General features: G+C 47.7%; 1 long non-coding RNA gene across 1 annotated transcript; it reads left to right on the forward strand.

The window, feature by feature from the left end:
- Positions 1 to 11,221: 11,221 nt before the first annotated feature.
- Positions 11,222 to 15,208, forward strand: LOC132594549 (uncharacterized). Its single transcript, XR_009560767.1, has 3 exons — positions 11,222 to 11,676; positions 12,502 to 12,610; positions 13,285 to 15,208. It is a non-coding gene; the product is annotated as an uncharacterized lncRNA (long non-coding RNA).
- Positions 15,209 to 22,485: the final 7,277 nt, after the last annotated feature.

Consider the following 22,485-nt stretch of genomic DNA (forward strand, 5'->3'; position numbering starts at 1 on the left):
AACAACTCTTTTCACATACATCAGATGTTAAAGGAAAACCACTGCCCCTAAAGTTGGAGCAAGAAGCAAATGCACCAACTCACAGCTTACAAGGATCAGAAAGCCAGGGAAAGATGCTAGCACACACCCCAGACCTCCTCCTGATCTGTCAACCAACCCCTCTCCCCCGGGTCTTTACCACTCTCTTGGGGAGTGTTTCTGGAATGAAGGGGGAAGGAGTAGAAGGATGGGTGTCTCCAGGCTCTGGCCGCTGAGCGTGACCCTGTGCTCATGGGCACCAATGATGGAGCCAGACTGCTCAGGCCCACATCCCATTTCCCCCTGGCTGGCACCCTCAGGCAAGTTGTTCCACTTCCTTTAGCCTCAGGACCCTCATCTATAAAGTGGGGATAATAATAATAACACCTACCATGAAAAACTTGGCGGATGAAATCAGTGGCTGCACGTCAAGTGCTCAGCACGGTACCAGCACAGAGCACACACTCTAAAGGCTCAACCATGACTAGTACGTTAAGGAAAAGCCTTGCCTTCATTCTTCCCCATCTCATTTTTTTTTCATGCTGACACTTGCTGAAAGGACAGACCACACTCTCTATTCTCCCCTTGTGACTTGTTGCTGCCCAAATCCATCCCACAGCCACTGGTGATCACCTAAGCCCAGTAGACATTTCTAGGCCCCCGCACTCAACACCATGCCCCCCACGCCCCATAGACCTCCCCTCGTTGTCCGAACACTGCTCTCCCCTGGTTCTCGGGCGTCTCCCTTTCCATCTCCTCCATCAGATGATCCTCTTTGCAGCTCTTCTGCCGTCTCCCTCTGCAGGGCATGAAGGGCACACAGTTTCCGCCACTGTGCCCAGGCATGAAGCAGTACCTTTCTACTTGGCCTTCCTGCTTCACTCTTCAGCCCATTATAACCTGTTCACAGTCAAGCAGCCACAGGCGTCCTTCCAAAACATAAGACAGAATCCTCTCTAAGGATCCAAACACTCCAGGGACTTCAGATCTCATGCACAGTAGAAGCCTGAATCCTTATTCTCTTTCTGATCACATTTCCTACTATTCTATCTCTCACCTACTCTGCTCCAAGCACTTGGCTTTTCCTTGAACACATCAGGCACACTCTGGCCTCAGAAGCTTTGCACAGGCTGCTCCCGCATCCGGATAGCTCCAGACAGCCGCCACAGGAGCCCGCCAGCTGCACCCTCATTGGCTGGACGGCCACAGGGGTGGGCCTTGCATGTGATGAACCCACACACTGGAGCACGGGGCCCGTGTCACCTACTAGGGTGGAAGCAGGGTCCCTTGGGGGCACCGAGGCTGAGGACAGACAGCAGGAGGCTCAGGCCCCGAGAGGTCGCTGTGACCAGAGGGCATCCACGAGGCAGCGGCGTCAGCCTCGTGCATCATCTCGTGTGGCGCGTGCCCAGGCTGCGGTGACCACGCTCAGGCCTCTGACTAGGGCGGTGCCCGTCTTCCGGAGGAGGGGGACCCCGCGGAGGGGGAGTGCCCCGGCCAGCCAGCGCTCACACCAGGTACCTCTCAGTCCCCTTGTCCCCCCACAGCACCCTCGCAGAGAAGGCCCATGGGGGCGCTTCCCGACCCTGCATTTCCCCAGCTGCTCCTGCAGCAGATGCCTTTCCAGATTTCCCCTACGGTGCATCGGCCCGATCTGAGGGTGACCCTGATTTTACTTGACAAACGCGCGCGTATTTGAAGCCAAGTGGAGGAATCATGTACCTGTCCCCGGTCGGAGGGCAGGGGCCGTGTTAAACTTGCTCACCTTTCTGCCCTAGAAACCCGCCCCAGAGTCTGGCACCGAGGGGATGACTCGGGGGACACTGAGAAGACGTCATTTTCTTGGCGGGCATCTGTTAAATTGAGGTTTGCTGGGGAGGGTGGCGTCCGTGCTCTGGTTGCATTGATTCCGTGGGTGCTGAGCGCTCGTCTGTGCCAACCACTGGGCTCAGGGCCTGAGAGGCATCCACGTCCTTTAACCCTCAAGCAACTCCCGGAGACAAGTCGCAGTGTTTCCGAGTCCATTTGGCGGTGGGGTCGGGGAGACGCAGGCAGGGAAGGGCAGGCACAGGCCAGTCTCACGCGGTCCCGAAGCCCCACGGCCGCTTCCTGACCTCTGCGCTTCGCCCCAGGCGCCTACTGCCCGGGAGTCCGTGCGCCGGGCGTTTGCTCAGGATGGCAGTTTGCCAGAGACGGCTTTTTTTTTTTTTTTTTTTTTTGGTGGTACGCGGGCCTCTCACTATTGTGGTCTCTCCCGCTGCGGAGCACAGGCTCCGGACGCGCAGGCTCAGCGGCCGTGGCTCACGGGCCCAGCCGCTCTGCGGCACGTGGGATCTTCCCGGACCGGGGCACGAACCCGTGTCCCCTGCATCGGCAGGCGGACTCTCAACCACTGCGCCACCAGGGAAGCCCTCTCTGAATCTAATTTTTAATGTGGAAAATGAGGCGTGATCTCCAGGAATTTTAAATCCTTCCTCACCAAAAAACCACTTCATTTGGTAAAACCTACCAGGGCAGACAGCTCAGAATTCCTGCTTTAACCTTATAAATTCTAGCAAAATACAACTCATATGTGAATTTCTTCCCAGTTTACACACTTAATTATAAATTCACTACAGTTAACAGTCACTGGTTTTATTTTTTTTTAAATTGTCCTATTGGCCTTAGCTTGAAACTGATATTAAATGACTGCACTGCTTAAATGCAAGACTTTTTTGCATACAATAAACTATAATTAGTGTTCAATCCTAAAGTTATAGCACGTTCCACTCTGAACAGACTTTAGAGATCGCCAGGTGATCCCTTCGTATTATGGATTAAGAAAAAATTAAGGCTATACAATTAATTGGTGTTAAAACCCAGCCTCTGATTCTCAGGTCCATGCTCTTTCCTCAGTTAATCAATTAATTATGTGTAATGTAAAGACATAAAAAAAAGTTTCACCGCATAACAGTCTTTGACCAAAGCAGGACAGGACTGAAGACATCCTTCTCATTCCCAGTTATGCCAAACCTTTCCTCCTGGATCGAAAATCACAGTAAGGAGGATTAGAGTCCAGTCCACTGCCCACAATCCTCTCACAAGGGAAGATAAGATCGGCCCCCAGATCTGCTTTGCACTGTAAGACACACCGGACTTCAAATCTGTTTGTAGTCTGTGGCTGATTCCAAATCCCAGGGAACTTTCCGCCCTAGGCGATAGATTCCCCCCACGGAGCAAGGCTGACTTTGGCTCCCTCCACATTCAATGTCCTTTCCCCATATTGGAGTACTCTCACTATCCGGTTAGCACTGTGAAGAGAGGTCCATTCTAGTCATGGGGCAAACGCCCTATTCCATGCCGGACTTCTTTTCTATTCGGTAGGAATAACTCTTCCAACCTGGCAGCAAAGGTAAATACCCTGCCCAAATCGATGCAGCTCCTAACTAGCTAAGCAGTAACTGAAACCCATGCTGGCCAAGAAATTCAACTCCTCTTCCACTTGTCCCAAGACAGAGTCCCAGCATTTAGGGAGTTCGCAAGATAAGTCATCAATGAATTAATTAACGGTGTGACCTAAATGACAGCAAAGAAAATAAAATAAGGGCCATATAATGTAGTGATTAATACAGGCTTATTTTACTACTATAATCCATATCTTTCCACAACTGCAAAAACAAACAAAAGACCCTTGAATATGCTTTATTTTTCAAATCTGACACACCATCTATTTACCTCTCCTTAGAATTTATTTGTTAATTCTAGTAATAAACTTGATAGAAAATAAAATTACTGGGATTTACATTTCACCTCTGACTTTGCAAACAAGGACGGGAGTGACCTTTGGGCTATCTGTTTAACCTCTGCGTTCCTCAGGGGTGACAAGAAAACCGCCTCAGAGGAGGGCTCCCTTGCTCCAGAAAGGAAACAGGTGTAAAGCCCACTAAGCGGTGCCTGGCACAGAGTGAATGCTCAACACACCTTAATTACTGTCATCCACCCACCATCACCGCCATCATCACCACCCAGAACGTGAGTGTCACAGGAGGCTCATTTTTGTCTGTTCTGTTCACTGTCGTATCCCCAGTGCCTGACACATCGTTGGCACTCAAACATCCGTCGACCGAATTAATCATGAGCACTAGTACTTCTATCACTAAGTAGAGGATGATCTGCCCCCAAATGTAATTGCCTCCAAGAGAAAAGATTAATTAAGCAAAAAACAACAACAACAAAAAACCCACCAAATCCTACTGGAAATTTTGGGGATATGAAATAGAGAACCACTCTCAGCCCGAATGCAAGGCTTACTGGAAGAGAGAAGAGAGGGTCCTCTCAAGTCAAGTAAGCATCTCTTCAGATTAAACTACCACCTGGAGAAAAGGCAAGTCCAAAGTATCCGTTAAGGGCACTCTGCAGGCCAAAAGATGTTCCAGCTTACATGACGGCATCCAAGAGTCTAGAACAGGAGACTTCTTAGTCTCCTCAGGAATCTGGGCCTTGACAGCAAGAACAAACCCCACTCTGCAGAGAGGAAAGAAGCACAGCAAGTGAACCCGGAGCTGTAACTACGGTCCACATGCAGGTGGAGAAGGGCCCTCGCCCGCCTCTCTCCACCACCCGGAGACCTGACTGTCCCTGTGCACATTGGGCCGCGGGCAAGCTCTGCAGCCACAGGCTCCAACCAGACCGCCCTCACCCAAGCCGCAGCCCTGGCCCACTTCTGAGGGCCCACGAAGTGGCTGCTGGCTCTTGACCCTCCACCGGGAGGTCTGTGGGCAGGGAAGCCACTCTGCTCCCCCATCTCCATTTCTTACCGTAAAACCCTCAGAGAACTGGGAAGAACGCTGGGGAAAGGAGCCACCAGGGGTCTTCAGCAGGCTTCAGAGGGCAGCCCTCCGCCCCCCTTCCCCCCCTCACCCCAGACTTCTCCTAGACACACAGGCTAGTAATGTTAATATCACCTAAACAGCATGGTAAAGCACTAATCAAAAAGCAGCCTTTAAAAACAACCTGCTTCTCAAGAGCAGTGAACTTGTACAGTTTGTCAACAATCTGGCCAACAGAGCTAGTCTGACTTGACACAGGAGAGAAGGTCCTGAGAAAAGACTGGTGCAAGAGGTTCTCAGGCAAGTCTGAAGTTCTCCAAATCTCAGTTTCCTTGCTCGGTATAGGGAGGACAGTAAAAATACCTACCACCCACAGTTAAATGAGATAATTTATATAAAATGCTGGGCACACTGCCTGGCACACAGCAATCATTCTATCAATGTCAGTAAATTTTTTCTGTGCCCTTCCCCCAAATAATTATCTACCAAGTGTCCAGAATCCTGGTTAAAGGCAAACATTTTGCCTCACTCCTTAAGCCTGATTCTTTATATGGAATCATAGCCAAATAATCCCAGTTTAGTGAAAACCTCTAACAAAAGTTGAGGAAAGGCTGCTTCAAAGGACAGGCAAGTTGAGAACTCCACACCTCAAAGAAAGCTGTTCAAGATCACAAGGACAATTAGCAGTTCTTCTAGTTCATCTCAGCGATCAGGTGGTAACTAATAAAACTCCCCTCGATTTCAGCCCTGGAGTCCCGAAGCCCCACATGGAGACAGAAGCACTGGGCTTTTGCGTGTAACGGGGAGACAGGCCGTGCTCAAGAAGTCTGCAGGCTCCGGAGGCAACTCTAGCTCGGGACAGCATACGCCTCCAATGAAGGGAGTGTCCGAGTTCTCTAAGGAATGGCCGAACGTGAACCACCTTCTCTAGTCCCTGTATTTTATTAATTTTCCTTTGTAAGTTAAATACTAAAGACTCCTATTTAATTGCCTCTCAATCTTTTCAAACTGCAAAAATTTTGTCAAAATAAGATGTTAAATGTTATAAAACTTAACATAAAGTCACCTTTTCCTTAAATACTGAAATAGATTTGATGGCTTTTCAGGTGTAATTTATTATTATTCAACTTTACAGAACACCATCCTCCACATTTCACTACCATAGACTCCTTTACTCCAATTTTTCTGGCTCAAAGCAGCCCCTTTGCTGTCAGTGAAGGACAGTGTTGATCAGTCCTAGCCCCCGTGCTAACCGGCTGTGTGACCTGGGGAATCACACCTTCTCAGCCTCCCCTCCTCCTCCACACAATGACGGTTATTTAACTCCAGTACGAAGATCTCAACGCACACGACAACGGAATATTTTTTTTAATTCAATGGTTAACATGAGTACAAAAACGGTAGGAAATCTATCATATAAAACTGGATATGTTACTTTTTTCCCTGAAATGGGTATTTTCTAAATCCTTTAAATCTGAAGTTACAACAAATCATTTTATCTCCTAAATTGCAACTATGTTGGGTATACACTGTCCAATTCCCCCACAGTACCCTGAAATGCCTTGCTTCTACCCAACCAACAATAACTGCATTCTGTTCTCATTTCTACAGACTTCTACAACTTCCAGGCAAGTTTTCTGCAAGATAATAAACATCAGTAAGTAAAGACTTAATTATGAAATATTTTGAGTACCTAACCTTTACCAGTTATGCTAGATATAGGGGATAAGTGATTAAGACACTTTTTTCCTAAACCCAAGGATTCACAATCCTGTAAAGACATAGCACTGTGCCATCACTCCCATCCCTCTCCCAGGCAGACATCACTAATCTATCATGGGCCTCTCCCTTGAACTGGACACAGCTTTGGCTCCGCAATTCCATGTAGCCATTACCAATCAAATAGGCTTATTTTAATAGACTTCATCACATTTCATGAAATCTCTATCTACACAAGTGATGATTCTGATGCCAATACTGGAATGCAGAAATTTGCGGGACACCAAATATGGATTAGAAAGTAAAACCAGAAGATGTAATATCCCCGTCATCTATTATGATCCCATTGAAGCATTATTTAAAAGGGATAAGGAAAACTGTGGAAAGAATGGTACTTCCTGCCAATTCTCAATTACCATTTTCCAGCATCTTAAATGAAGATAATAAGCCTGTGAGAGCCACCTAAGTCTAGGGAATCTGGGTATCTGTTTTAAACATGCTCTCTTTAAAGGCTATGGTTGTCTGATGGCAGCTAGAACATGCTCAAAAGAAAATAATTAAATTAGTGAAAATAAAAAATAAGGCCATAAAAATAAAATTCTGAAACAAAATATTACGGCTTAAATAATCTGCCTGACAGCTCAAAGGGTCCATCTCTTTCCTCTACGCAAGACTTGGTAAAAATGTGTTGTCTGCCAACAGCAGACAAGTTAACTCCTCTTGACCAGGACTAACTTTCCAACCATTTAAAGATAAACACTTTGCCTTCCATGTGTCATGGCGCAGAACTCTGGACTTGGTGTTTGCTTAGATGTCTGACCACATCTAAAGCGCTTCCTAAGGAAAACCTAGGCTGCTTGCAGGTGTGGAGGACCTCAACGTGTCAGTTCTTCCATATTTAAAACACCAATATTAATTTCGTACCAAGGACACCTGACAAGGTAATCTACAGTTCCAACTTGCCTATGCTCCTGGCAGAGACTAGCTTGACATAACAGATATCAGAAAGGGAAAACCCCACAAACGCTGACCATTCAGTTCTCTGAAGTCTCCACCTACCGAAAAATGTGCTCCCACAGTCCATCGGGGTAACAAGAGCGTCCTGAGGAGATGACTCCATCGAGCTCATTGTGCATCATGTTGTTCTGTGTCCCCGAGAGTTCAGTACTAACAAAGTTCCACGTGCCCACCCACTCTGCCTCGACGGTCAGGAAGCTCAAAGCTGAATTTCATGCCCACCTGGCAGCTGTCCTCAGTGTTGGGGACACTACCTCCATCTTTCTACAGCCTTCACTGCAGACTCCTATTTTTTTCATTCTTCTTAGGATGGTCCAACGCTGTGTTTTTTCTTATTGAAGCCACCTCAGAATCTTTTTGGAAATAAGCAAGAGGTACAAAATGTAATAAATTCTCTTTCCTCCCATTATTACTATGTTTGGTCCTCATGGCCCCCCAAACTCTCCCCTCTCTGCACTCCTGTACACGCTGTTCTCCCCAAACACAGCCCCTGCTACTGCCAGCATTCAGTGAGGTTGGATGAACCAGGCATGCGGCCCCTAACATATTTGTAAAATACGGACTTTGACATGTGCATTAAGTCCCTCAAAAACTGTGAGATCCTGGAGGGCAGAGAGTACAGCTTACGTAGGCTCTGGCTCCCAGCAGCCACAAAGCAAGCCTTGCACCCTGCAGGCACACAGTAGAGACAAGTTCTGTTCATGGGAAGAGTAAGTCAACATTTTGGAAGCCCACTAGGTGAAGCCACATGGGAGGTAGTAAGCTCAAAAGAAGGTTTCTACCCTAAAGGAGTTAAGAAACCAAAGAACTAAGCTATGTGAACTATCTATGTAGCCAACATGGATTGCACATCTGTAAATACAAAGAATTGAAAATACAAAGCCTGGAATGATTGCATTTGGCTGAGGCTTTTAGCTGAGTTAAAAGGAGTAAGACTTGTGAGGGCATTCAGGTGCAAAATAATGACCCCACGGAGGTACAAGGCAGCAATATTCAGGGAGCAGCAATAACATTTCCCCGGGTGTAGCAAAGAGCAAGCATAATTAGACCATGAGGTGAGCCCTGGGGATGGCTGGCAGAGGGCCTTGAAGCGGCAATGCAGAGCACAGCCTGGTTTTCTTCGAGGTGATTTAATAAGGTAAAAAAAACCCCGGGAATGATTCACAACTACTGTCAGGAAGAGACAGGAGGAAGAAAGCTGGAGTGACTGCTGGCAGTGAGCACTAGAGATGCACAGCAGACAGGCACCCTGGCCACCTGCATGCACTCTCAAGGGCGAACGTGGGACAACCCATGCAAAAGCCCATCTTAGCACAAAGGCCACGACAGCCCTAAGGGCCAGAGCAGCGGTTTCAACCTCACCTTGAATCTGAGACCTCTTCTTAGAGTAAAACAGTCCCTCTCTCTCCCCTACTCCCCCGTCTCTGTCTCTGTCTCTGTCTCTCTGTCTCTGTCTGTCTCTCTCTCTCTGTCTGTCTCTCTCTCTCTCTCTCTCTCTCTCTCACACACACACACACACACACACACACACACACACACACACACAGGGCTGTAACTTAATGTGGCTTACCACAGAGGCAGTATAACAAAATGACTAGAGCAACTCTTGGGTTCAGATCTCAGCCCTGACACTCATGAGGTGTGCGCCTTCAAGGAACATACTTAACCTTACTTACTAAGCCAGGTGTAAAATGGGGACAAAAACTGTACCTGCCTCTTACATAGGAATATATAAAATGTTCAGCAGAATGAGTAGCTCAACAAGCTCTCACCCAACACGACTAAGAAACTGGACAGCAGGTATGGCTCTCCAGATCCTTTGCATTAACCTCACAGCACTCCGAGACCCACGGCGGGAGTCACTGTCCTGGGAGATAAATGCGAAGCAGAGCAGTAAACTCCACCAGCAGGGATTTACGTGGCAACCAGAGATCAGCACTGTACCAGGGGCTGCAGAAGCCAGCACAACACCCAACAAATGAGGGGACAATGCACAGGGTGGGGTTGGAGGGAAGTGGGAGATACTGGTGCAGAGGTTAGAAGGAGCCTGACCCTCAAGCAGGGGTTTTAAGGTGGAAATGAAGTGGGGAGCCAAAACTGTCTGGCCAGGGAGTAGCTCAGGAAGACAGCCTGGAGGAGGCCACTCAGCACCAACCCGACCACTGCACTCCCGGCTCTAAATAAGGCTTCCCTTCTAACCTGCATGGATTCACGCTGCTGGCACTTCCGTAGGCATAAGCCATACCAACAGACTTACACGAACAGCTTAACTACTTTCTCCATAATATTGAAAGTATGCAGGCCCTTGACTGACTTTGAGGGTTCTCTTACTCAGTCTCAGATCCCTGTCCCTCCCCCACACCCCTCCCACCAGTTTTCAAAACGGGGTTTACTGTAATTACCTTAAACACAGCACGATGCATGAGTAACTAAGAAGTAATCAGGTATCCAGCAGTTACAACTGTCTAACTCCCTTTGACTGTACGCCTAGACAGTTTCTACCTCTTGTCTCCTGCCAGAGAGTCTGACAGCAGTGTGAATCCCAACTGGACACTTCCTAGCGCTTTGACCGCGGGCCTTGGTTTCCCAATCTGTGAAGTGGAGATCATAAGAGCACCGCCTCAAAGAGCAGCTGGGAAAACTAAATGAGGTCCTATCAGCCAAGTGACTGCGCGTAATAAGCACAGCCTGCGTGCGCATTAGGATTATCACCTTTATTCACCCCATCACTTCCTGGGTGTCGGCACCGCCACCGCCCGGGGGGACCCTAGAGGCCCGGCCCCGGCGCCGCCCGCCGCTCGCGGGCCGGGCTCCGGACACTCCTGAGGGTCTGGGGCAGGGAGGGGACCTGGCCCGAGCCCAGACCAGCCTGCCCCACGTCCAGGTGCGGCCGCGGTCTCGGAAGTTCCTGCGAGGTGGCTTTTAACGTGTAAGAAAACACAAAACAAGAAAACATTTCCTGGTCTGTGACTGCACAGCACCGCTCCGTCTTACTTCCTCCGCGACCTGGGACCCGGGCGAGGGGACCGGGCAGCTAGGGAGCCCGGCGCGCGGGCACCGGCCTCCTCGCGGCCCGAGCTCCCGGCGCCCCCGCGGCCGCCCCCCCGGCGCCCCGCGCGCACACGTGCCCGCGGCCCCCGCCCCTGCTCACCTGGCCTGTGATGCCCGTGATGAGCGCCACCTTCCTGGGCTTGCCAGTCTCGCCGTCCCCGGAGCCGCGGGCGCTGGGGCAGCACGCCGCTGCCTGGGCCATGTCCGCGCGCGCTGAAGAGAGGCGCCGACCGCCGGGGGTATGCCGCAGGAGCCTCCTCGCCGGCTGCAAGGACCAGCCCCGCGCCGCCCGCTGCCGCACTCTGACAGGGCCGCCTGGGGGACCGGCGGGGCGGGCCGGGGGCGGGGCGGCCGGACTGCGGCCTGGCGGGCGCAGCGTCAGCTGCATCACCGCACGACGCACCGCCGCGCCGGCGGCAGGCCCCGCCCTCCACGCTGAAAGGCCCCGCCCACTTCCGGCAGCGCGCGCGCCAGGCGGGGCGTCGGGCGCGCCTGCGCGGGCTTATCCGGATCCTCAGGAGAGGCTGGGATGCCGGGTCTTTACGCCAGGCATGCCGCTTGCAAGGGCTGGCAGTGGACGGGGCGGACCGTCGGCGGCCTGACTTCACCATCTCACGCTGCACGTCCTCCCCTCCACCCTCCTGAATCTCCCAGGAATCGTCACACTATCCGAGGATGCTGGGAAGAAGTAGGGGCAGACATTTCCCTTAGGAGAAAGCCCTGAATCCCGTCCGAATCTAGGGGTCACGGCCCCTGGGTCATCGGCTTTGATAAGTAATTCCTGGAAACCTGCTGCAATGCCCTTTGAGGAGTCTGGTTCTCTGTTTCCTGAAGGGCACTAGCGTTACAAGGGCCCTGAATGGGGTCACGGATAGGGGCAATGACCGGCCTCACGCCTAACCTGCTTTCTGGATCTTCTCGTGTTTTTCTGAGGCTTGGAACCAGGCACGAGATTCCAAGTAACTCGATTCAAAATGTTGTAGTCAGAGGACTGGCAGAGCAAGACGAAAGTTTGTGACCCCAACCATGTGCAGCAGAAGGAAGTGTTGAAAAGACTGCACAGGTCAGTAAACCTGGACATGCCGAATTTCAAAAAGTAATTCAGATGCAAGGTGGCGTCCTAGCTTGACGTCTGTCGAATTTGGCTTCCGTGTGGCAGTTGCACATAGGGCAGGGAGAGGAGAGGAGCTGACTCAGACGCTGGCAGGGTAGCAGGTGTGTGTACCTAAGCATTGGCTGGAACCAGGGAGGAGAGAGGAACTTCCTTATGCCCACTGCTCTGCTTCTCTGCACTGTACATATTCCTCTCCCCAACGGATCAGCACAGACCAGCGCTTGAAATCACAAACTGAGTGACTAGGAGGTGCCCAACCTAACCTGCAAGACCCTTACAGACTTGGGACTTCCCTGGCGGTCCAGTGGTCAAGACTCCGCGGTTCCACTGCAGGCGGGGGCGCGGGTTCGATCCCTGGTCGGGGAACTAGGATCCCGCATGCTGGCAGGGCCCGTACAAAAAATGGGGGTAGGGGTGGGGGGAAAGACCCTTACACCCTTCAAATCCCAAAATAGAAGAGCTCAGGATTTCATTAAAAATCTCTCTGTCCCCTAAGCATGTCAGCAATATGCCTTAACTTTATGGATAGACTTGTCTCTGGATTCACTTGCCTCTCCCCTGTCCGTTCCATTCAGAGAATGACTAAAGGAAGGTCTGTTACTAGCCCCAGCAGAGGGCTGCATCACTGGTTAACAGAGAGGCCCTGAGGCAGAGGAGAGGAAACCCTCTCACTAGGGCAACTCGCTATAAGCAAGAAATGTCTTTGAAATCTACTAGATTCTATTAAAAACTTATGTTTGTTTTAATATAACTATGCTTTGAATTAATTTGCAGATAAATTATTTAACATTCCCCCAAATTGCTGAAAAAGTGGATCCTTAGGGAGGACGTGCCAAGTTTATCTGGCAGCCGAGACCTCCGATCACACTGCTGGCCTGTCCTGGTAAGAAGCATGACAGTGGAAGACCCATGGAAAGAAAATCAATTATATTTTAGGGCTTGCAAATAAAATAATTCCAAAATATTGAGGGAAATGGTAGTTCAGAAATACAGTGGGAGGTTTAAAAAGAAGGATATTGGACTTCCCTGGTGGCGCAGTGGTTGAGAGTCCGCCTGCCGATGCAGGGGACACGGGTTCGTGCCCCGGTCCGGGAAGATCCCACATGCCGCGGAGCGGCTGGGCCCGTGAGCCATGGCCGCTGAGCCTGCGCGTCCGGAGCCTGTGCTCCGCAGCGGGAGAGGCCGCAACAGTGAGAGGCCCACGTACCGCAAAAAAAAAAAAAAAGAAGGATATTTCTCTAGAAAAATTCTCTGAAGAAAGGTGATGAGACAGGAAGACAGGAGTACAGCCATTTTGGAAAAGGACTGGGGAATGGCCTTGAGTTAGTGGGCTTGACAGGCCCAGTAAAACAAAGCACCTAAAGGCTTGGCCTTCTGAGAAAATAACCAAAGACCCACAGGAGTAGAAGGTTATCTCTGTTCCACTGATGAATGTACACAGTTTCCAAAGTACAAAAGCAGGACTGTAAAACCGCCACCTAGCAGAACCACTGAACTGCCGGTTCCCTGAAAGATATAGATAAAGGCCTGACACACATTCCTAATTTGTTTTTGCAGGAAGCAGACGAAAACTGCTGACTACAAGCATGTGGACCCCAGACCTATTGAAACCAGATGGTTGATGATGCTCTAAACTTCACCTTGACGCCAGTGAATTGGAGACCTGAGCACAGGCTCCTGCATCCCCTCCCTCACATGACCTTTAAAACCCCTTCCCTGAAAGTCCTCGGGGAGCTGGCATTCTTTCATACCTTCTCCCTCGTGCACCAGCTCTCCTTCCAATAGAAAGCTTTGCTCGCCTAGGAGTCTTGTGGGAGCGACACTCATTTCTATGGTCTTGCTGTCCCAGAATCTGGAGAGGGCCCGAGAACAGTGGTAGAGCAGTATATTGGTTTGCTGAGGCTGCCACAGATTGAGAGCTTAAACAACAGAATTTTATTTCCTCACAGTTCTGGAGGCTGGAAGAACAAGATCAGGTGTTAGCAGGGTTGGTTCCTTCTGTAGCCTCTCTCCTTGGCTTAGAGACCAAGGTACCTCCTGGTAACAAGTGTCAGAATTGAGTTACGCTGGGACTTCCCTGGCGGTCCAGTGGTTAAGACACCACGCTTCCACTGCAGAGGGCGTGGGGTCAATCCCTGGCCAAAAAAAAAAAAATTGAGTTGCGTTGTTAGGACACACCCAGCTGATGTTCCTTGGTGGTATGGGAAACCCTCCCCAAAACACGTTGGAATTGTGTCCAGAACCTTATATAACATGTCATCTAAGAATGGTGATTGTAATTTGTAAAAAGTGTTGCCGAGGTCACATAGCTAGTAACTGGTTAGGGTAAAAACCATGATTGGCTCTTCCAACTCCATTCCATATTCTATTTGGAAAAACTGAAGTGCTAAAGCCCACATTTCCCAGGTTATGTTGCATCCAGGGTTTTGGAAATTGAGTTCTACCAGTCAGACTATGACAGGTGGAAGGGAAACAGGCACCATCTTTCTCCTGCTGGTCACATAGTAGAAAAGTTTTCGGCAGCTAGGTTCCAAGTGTAGGTCTGTCACAAGTTGCATGAGTACCGGAGCCGGTCAGGGTGGTGGCGGCAGCAGCTTCCTAAATTCTGGCTTGGAGCTCTGGGGGTGTGCCCTTGACATCAGCAGCCCAGTGATAGCCCTCTAGCCTCTGTTCCTCCACTCCTTACAAAGTTTTTTTTTTTCTAAACCAAGGTTTTTATTGGAATCATTGTAGATTAAAATGTATTTGTAAGAAATAATGCAGTGACATGCCATGCACCCTTTACCCAATTTCCCCCATGGTCACATGCTCAAAAACTACCGTGCAACATCACAAGCAGGATATTGACATTGATACAATTTGCTTCTATTATGCAGATTTCCCCAGTTTTACCTGTACTCATTTGTACATACGTGTGTTTAGCTTTATGCCATTTTATCACATGTATAGGTTCGTTTATCTACCACCAAGATCAAAATACAGAATATCTGGCAACACAAGGATGCCTCCTGCTGCCCTTTTACAGCCCCATCTCTCATCCCTGGAAACCACTAATCTGCCCTTTACTACTCAAGTTTTGTCACTTCAAAAAGTATTATAAATGGACTCATACAGCTTGCAGTCTTTGGGAACTGGCTTTTTTCACTGAGCCTAAGTTTCCTGGGGGTCCATCCCAGTCGTGTGTATCAGCAGCCCATCCCTTTTTATTGTTGAGTAGCAATCCATGGTGTGGATGCCCCAGGTTTGTGCAGCCATTCACCCATTGAAGGGTATTTGGGCTGCTTCTAGTCTGGGGCTGCTACAGATAGAGCTGCTATGAACATTCATGTACAGGTTTTTCTGTGACTCTAGTTTTCACTTAGCTCAAGAGTGTAATTGCTTGGCCATATAGTAATTGCATGTTTAGTTGGGGTTTTTTGTTTGTTTGTTTTGTTTTAAACTTCCAAATTGTTTTCTTGCAAAGAGTTTGTTAACAGAATATCTTGCCTTAAATCCCTTTCTACGTGAATTGCCTTCGGTGGTTTCTGTGTCCCACTCTAAACTCTGATGGACACAGCAGTACGGACGAGACAGAAACTCCAGACAGGTACCCTTCACCTCCATAGAAAGGCCAACGAAATGGGTGTGTGTGTGTGTGTGTGTGTGTGTGTGTGTGTGTGTGTGTGTGTAATTGAGAGAGAAGGGCTGTAGCAGGGAAAACATCCAGTGGGAAAGAAGAGACCATTTCCTTTTTATTTTCCCTCTATTTCAGGATTTATACCAGTTTTCCAGTAAATAAAGCAGGGTAGAAGTAGCGAATCTTTTTTTTTTTTTTTTGAGGTACGCGGACCTCTCACTGTTGCGGCCTCTCCCGTTGTGGAGCACAGGCTCTGGACGCGCAGGCTCAGCGGCCATGGCTCACGGGCTCAGCCGCTCCGCGGCATGTGGGATCTTCCCAGACCCACGTCCCCTGCATCGGCAGGCGGACTCTCAACCACTGAGCCACCAGGGAAGCCCTGAAGTAGCGAATTTTTAAGTAAAATCTTATCAGCTCCAACTCCACTGGAGATGAGGCAACTCAGACCTCTGTTTTCCACTGTGTTTCTCTTCAGAATAAAATTAACTTGTGTGAGTCTCCTGTCTTAGGATTTGTGGCAGAAGCAGCAGAGTTTTAGAAACAGAATTGGAAGGTTTGTGAGGACTTCCTGAAATCCGTCACCTCCACTTTGGGGTTTCCCACTTGACAAATGAAATTACAATATTGCAAGATTTTTAGACCATGATTTTAGAAAAGGGAAAATGTATCCAAAACAATCGAAGACATGTGCTTCTCACATCCTCACTCGTACAATTTCCCATCAGATAGCTCTCTGTCTTCAGGCAAACGTGTATTAGAAGGATGCTCTCTGGGCCCTGTTATACACACTCTATCTCTAGTGGAGCATGTGTGCCTGATGTCACCTTGCCACTACCTCCTTTGTTTTTAAAATTTCAGTTTTTAGTTGGACTAATAGTTTTCAAGCTAGAAGAGCTATCCACTGGAAAAGTTTTCCCCTCTGATAGTCTTAGTTTCTTAATTCACAAAAATCCCAGGGAGAACAGCCTCGGGGTCACTGCTGTACCGTCTCATTAGAATCTCCACTCAAGGCACACAATGCTGTTTTTCCGTTACTGGCATCAAACACAGGGGGAAAGCATGTGAAGCTTTAAGTGTCCCTTGGCTCTGATTTTCAGCATTCTCCTCTCTGGATTTTGGGACGCATACGTGCTCACTCCCCCTTTGTGATATTTCCTAAAGCTGTGACCAATAAAAAGTGAATCTCCCATAACGCAAAATAGTCACTAGAGTAGGGGTAATACATCATTCTTTAAATTAGATGAGGTAATAAAACGCCCTTGACTGCCTAGGGAAACCTTCCAGTTCCTGGCTACTACTCTGACCCTTATAATATGTCAAAATGGCCTCAAGGTTAAGATACAGGTGTCAATTTTTTTTTTTTTTTTTTTTTTTTTTGCCGTACGCGGGCCTCTCACTGTTGCGGCCTCTCCCGTTGCGGAGCACAGGCTCCGGACGCGCAGGCCCAGCGGCCATGGCTCACGGGCCCAGCCACTCCGCGGCATGTGGGATCCTCCCGGACCGGGGCACGAACCCGTGTCCCCTGCATCGGCAGGCGGACTCCCAACCGCTGCGCCACCAGGGAAGCCCCAGGTGTCATTTTTAATTGTAAGAATTCTAATTCCAGAAAACTTTACCCTTCTGTACTAACATGTTGAACATATTCAGGATGCTCTCATAAATTTCCAGTTTCTCCAGGCTGAGTCCACTTTGGCTTCCAATCTTCTCTCCAATACCTGTGTGCCCAGGAAGGTCTGGGCTAGGGGCCCAATGTGTGTAGGTAACAGAGGAACATTAGGATTATAAAGGCACGCACCACAAAGCCTGTGCATTAGAGAATTTGCTAGACCTGCTGGAGACATGGTAAGAATTTTGATGCTAATGAATTTTTTTAATGGCCCCTTCTTCCCCCACCGAGAAAGCTTCCTTTGACCTCTGGGAGGCATGTCTTAAGGAACCTTCTCTAGGACTAGAAATGAGGTAGGCTGGGACCTGGGCCCCTTTGCTGCAGGGCTGCAGAGCTTGCACCTGGACAGATGTCTCCAGGAGCAACAAAATACAACGAAACTACATGGGACTAAAAATCACTGCACGCATGCGCAGTGGGGGCAGATTACGGACAAAAAGCTACAAAAAAGCCAAAAAAACCCAACTGCCACTTCTGAAGAGCTGAAGCAAAAACAGGGTACTGCACGCGCCCCCGGCACTCGACACCACCAAAGGGGTGGGCACACCACCTAAGCCAAACCCCTGGACACACCCCTACCCTCCCCATATGAGGAACTGGCTCGCCTTCCCTCCAGGAGTGAGAGAGGGAACCCGCTACTTGTTCTCCCTCCCCCCTGCTGTAGCAGGGGCCCCACTGAAGCCTTGCCTGAATTTCTTGTCTGGCCTCTAGTCAATTTCTATTGATTGGGGAAGGCCAAGAACGCTGGTAACAGGAGGAGGGCTGAAGTGTATCTGGGCTCTGTCCTTGATTGTGTCCTAATCATTCATAAAAAGATTCACTTTTGGTGTGACGCAGGGTGGAGCCACCAAGTAATCCTCAGGTGCAGCTCTGCCGTAATTCATCCCAAGTTCTTAAAGCTAACAGTAAGCCCCAAGAAAGCAAGCTGCCCCTCCAGGAACCTCACTGAAGAGCGGTGAGGATGCTGGGGACAGAAGCTTCAGCTGCCACTGAGCAGCACAGAGAGCTGGGGCCTAATCAGAGGCAGTGGCGGTGCCGGCACCATGGCTGGCAGGAGACGGTCATCCTGCAGACACTGAGGCTTGAGTCCCAACACGAGGACCTGTAGCAAGTGTTCAAGGAACGCAGCACCTGTGTGAGTGTCAGTTATTCTGAACTCATCATGATAATTCCGTTCCCCTTGTCAGGGCAAGACTGACACGTATCTGGGATGCGACCCTGTGCCGTGAGACATGATGGTGAAGTTGTTCTGCTGTCGTGTCCCTGCCCCCCGTGGGAGACATCCTCCCCACTAGGCAGCATAGCAGAAAAGAACCTGGCAGCCCCAGAAGCACCTGAACGGACACTAAGAACGTACCACCCTCTGGCACGCTGCCAGGGAAATGTGGGGCTTTGGGGCTCCCTGGTGGGGAATCTACCCCTGAAACCATCTTTCCTGAGGCCAGGCAGCCTGAGAGAACTAGTTTGTTGCTTTGTTGTTTGTTTCCTTAGATTTTTTTTTTAACCCATCTCATCCTTAAATATTCTCCCCTTTTCTAAGCCTGGCTTCATGTTGGAAAACCAAGATTATATTTTAGCGGATTTATCCAGAATTATCAAAACCTGGTGCTGCCTCCATTTGATCCACAGATTATTACTAAGCCAAAAATCGGAGTCAAATGACCTTTGGGGGGCAGTGTGTTAGTCTCGTAGGGCTGTCTCACCAAAGTACCACAGACTCAGTAGAAGGAATTTAATCTCTCACAGTTCTGGAGCCTGGAAGTCTGGGACAAAGGTGTCAGCAGGCCTGTGTTCCCTCTGAGAGCTCTAGGAGAGGCTACTTCCTTGCCTCTTCCTGGCTTGTGGTGGTTACCAGACGTCCTTGGGATCCTTTGGCTTGGAAGCACCTGGCTCCACCCTCGACCTCCATCATCACGTTGCACTCGCCCAGCGTGCACCTGCGCCCGAATTTCCTCTTTTTATAAGGACACCAAGTCACGTTGGGTTAGGGCCTGCATTACTCCATCTTGACCTCGTCTTAACTTGATTCCATCTGCAAAGAACTTATTTCCAAGTAAGGTGACATTCCCAGGAGGCAGGGGTTAGGACTTAAACATATCTTTTTGGGAGACACAATTCAACCCACAAAAGGCAATGTTGGTGAGTCTATTAAAAGGCTGATGTGATGGTGGAAAATCATCCTTCATTGGAAGATTTGAATGAACTCTTGGCAGCATGAAAGAGAAGAATCAAAGGGCAGATTTAGGATGGCTGGATTTAAACAGCGAGGTGCTTGGATGACCAGGAAGAAGAATGTGAAAGGAGGCTGGGTAAACTTTTCTGAGGTTATGGAATTCTCTTGGGTAGCCAGGGAAATCTTTGGGAGAGAATAGCGTCTTCCATTTTTCCGGCACATAAACTTGGCAGCCATAAGATGAAACCCTGCGTACGTTGTTTCATTATTTGTCACAATTCTAATAGGAAGTAGCTCCGTTTTCTAGAAAAGGAAGTTGGAGCATAAAGAAGTCAATTGCTTCAAGTTTACTTAGTAAATAAATGGCGGGGCCAGGAATAAAATTCAACTCTGTCTGATAGCAAAGTCCATGCTCTTTCCATTCACAAAAGTAATCTTGTATTAAGTCAACGGATAATTATCACATGCCTACCATATGCCACGTACCGGACCAGAGGGTCCACACTGCCTTCCACAAAGGTAATCATTGTTTACATTTCCACTAACAGTGCTTAAAAGTACCTGATTGTCCAGCCCATTCACCAAACTGTGTATTCAATCTAGAATTCTTCAAAATCTGATGGTATAAGTGGTGTCTTGTTTTAATTTACACGTTTTTGATTATTAGTGAAGTTGACCATCTCTTCAAATGGTTATTTTACCATTTTAATTTATTTTTCTCTAAACCACTGTGTCATGCATTTTGACCCTTTTCTGTTGGATTGTTTGTCTTCTTACAGATTTGCTGAAGCTTTTTATGTATTGTACGTATCCAGTATGTATCCAACATGATGGATAGTAACACTGTTATTTTATATCTTACAAATATTACTCCCTTTAAGTTGCTTTTCATTTCCCTTTCTTTCTAGTACTTACTTAGAATGATATTCCCCACCGCAAGACTGTAGAACTGTTACCTATTTTTTTCTGTATTTGTATTTTTATGTAAAATGTAATAAAATATGTTTTGTTCTCAAATGATAGCCATTATCTCAAAGCCATCTACTGATTACTTGTCTTCTCTGTATCTTAAATTACAGTTTACATATGAATCATACTGGAATCTCATTTGTTTCAATTGATTTAATTATCTATTCCTTTTTCAATACCAAACTCTTTTAATATACCTTTATTAAAAACATATTTGTTATATCATTTTCCTCTTTATGTCTTCTTTTTCAGAATTTCTTTTCTACTTCTGTATTTTTCTCTTCTTGAAAAATATCAGAATCATCTTGTCAAATTCTTTCCACTGGGATTTTTAGAGGGGAATAACATTAAATGTACAGGTTAATATAAAATAATTATGGGACTTCCCTGGTGGAGCAGTGGTTAAGACTCCACACTCCCAATGCAGGGAGCCCCGTCTTGATCCCTGGTACGGGAACTAGATCCCACATGCATGCCACAACTAAGAGTTTGCATGCCACAACTAAGGAGCCGGCAAGCCACAACTAAGGAGCCCATAAGCCACAACTAAGGAGCCCAACTGCCGCAACTAAGACCCAACGCAACCAAATAAATAAATAAATAAACATTAAAAAAATTTATGTTTTTATAGAATTGTTTTCCACCCTTTAATTTAGGACTTTAAAGTTTTATAGTTTTTTGTCACGTAGCTCAAGCACTTTTCTTATTAGATTCATGCCAAGGTTAGTTGGTGTCTGAGAGTTACTCGGTGGTGTGGAGACGCCCTCCACACGTTGGACACAGTGACCAGAACCCTTAGTCGGTGTCAGAGAAAAGGGGTTTGCTAGAGTGGCCCTGGCTCACACAAACACGTGGTTTGTTAAGAGAAAGGATAAAGGGTGAGGGATGAAGGATGTTTGACCCCTGGAATGGCTACCTGGTCACGCATGGTATGAAGCTGCCATCAGTTACTAATCCAGTGAGTAAGTGGGTTCCCTGAGCTCTGGGAGCTGCTCTAGCAAATTAGTCAAACCCACAGAGAGAATCGTCAGTGTCCAATCTGTAGCCAGTCAGTCAGAAGCACAGTTAAAAACCTGGGCTTGTGCTTGCTGTCTGAAGTGGAGGGCAGTCTCGTGGGTCTGAGCCCTGACCTGTGGGATCTGATGCCGTCTCCAGGTGGATAGTGTCAGAGTTGAGTTGAATTGTAGGACACCCAGCTGCTCCTTGGTGGTGTGGGAACTTCCCCCCACAAACACACATTGGAATTGGGTCCAAAACCTTATAATGTGTTATCTAAGAATGGTTAATGCAACTTGTAAAAAGCTGTTGCCTGTCTTTTTAAAAATCCCTGGAAAAAATTTTCACACAAAGGGTAATTCACAGAGTTGTAAAGGGCATTGAGAATAAATAGAAGGAAAAGTTATAAAGCATTTACTCACAATAACACGCATTCCACTCTGCTATGCTGGGAATGCCATTTACATATGCAAAGTTTACATGAACTTCTTTGGGATACAGCAAAAATCTTTGATTGTATTCAGAAAAAAGAAGAAAAAAACACCATGAAATAGCAAAAAGAAAAGAGAGGATTCAAAGATTCAAAGTGAATGGAAACTCTTGGCCAACTAAAAAATTTCACACACACCCCAACCCTTTCTCTGCCTCCTGAGGCAAAACTCTAAGGCATGTAAACACTAGAAATTAGTGTTTCATGCAAAAGCCTTCTCAGAGTATATAAAATCAGAACAGAGTTCTTAATGAATTAAGAAACTATTGAGAGAGCCCAGCACCTTTGGAGTTACTAGCTCCTCAAAAGCAGGACTGTGTATTTTACTTCTTTCAACCTGCCCAGAGCACAATGGAAAGATATTCAATAAATGCTAACTGAATTGAATCTTGATGAGAAGCAGACGACGCCGTTCTTCGAACTATTAGTTCTATTTTATGGGGCTAGCTTAAAAATTAATCCATGTAGATGGTGACATTAATGTCAAGAATATTCTCCGTCCTCTTCCTCACTGGATTTGTGATGCCTTCTCAGCTTATTGTATTCATTGTTCTTTCCTAAAATACAGAGACTGGTTATCCAAATTATCATAAAAAATTACAAACAAAATTGCAAAATTACAAAGTGCTCCTATTAAAAGTTTTAAAAAGTCATTTCATCAAGAGAAAAGACTTTAGTGTTCTCTTCAAGTCCAATAAAGGGCTTTGAGAAAAATACTGAGCAGTTTTCTTTGCTAAGGTCCAAGAAAGACAAAAGGGACCTAAAGTGAAACTCAGCTTGAACATTTTACTTATTCAACCTTCATCAGAAAATATTTCTAAGTGCCGACTGCATACCAGGTGATGTGA

Source organism: Globicephala melas, chromosome X (genome assembly GCF_963455315.2).
Source record: "Globicephala melas chromosome X, mGloMel1.2, whole genome shotgun sequence".
Classification (NCBI taxonomy): domain Eukaryota; kingdom Metazoa; phylum Chordata; class Mammalia; order Artiodactyla; family Delphinidae; genus Globicephala; species Globicephala melas.